Source organism: Sinocyclocheilus anshuiensis, unplaced genomic scaffold, assembly GCF_001515605.1.
Source record: "Sinocyclocheilus anshuiensis isolate Anshui unplaced genomic scaffold, SAMN03320099.WGS_v1.1 scaffold400, whole genome shotgun sequence".
Lineage (NCBI taxonomy): Eukaryota > Metazoa > Chordata > Actinopteri > Cypriniformes > Cyprinidae > Sinocyclocheilus > Sinocyclocheilus anshuiensis.
Window position 1 is genome coordinate 165,068 of NW_015554084.1, and position 221 is coordinate 165,288.

At 32.6% G+C, this 221-nt stretch overlaps 1 protein-coding gene across 2 annotated transcripts in view; it reads right to left on the reverse strand.

Annotated features, from left to right (window-relative positions):
* Positions 1-221, reverse strand: part of prrc2c (proline-rich coiled-coil 2C) — a 37,833-nt gene that overhangs the window by 23,237 nt on the left and 14,375 nt on the right. The gene's annotated exons all lie outside the window — the stretch shown is intronic.

Consider the following 221-nt stretch of genomic DNA (forward strand, 5'->3'; position numbering starts at 1 on the left):
ACTTTAACTGAACTTCAGACTGGTGGTGGTGCTTTTTTGGTCAGTCAGTGTTTCTGTAAAAAAAAATAAAAATTGGGGAAAAACTAACAAAAATACTGATTAGATAATGATAGGAATTCTACTAATAAGAACAATATAAAACGCACCAATGATTAATGAGCTACTGGATTCATGAATATTAATCAGGTTGTGTGCGTTCGCTCGAACTGATTTGCTGAAAT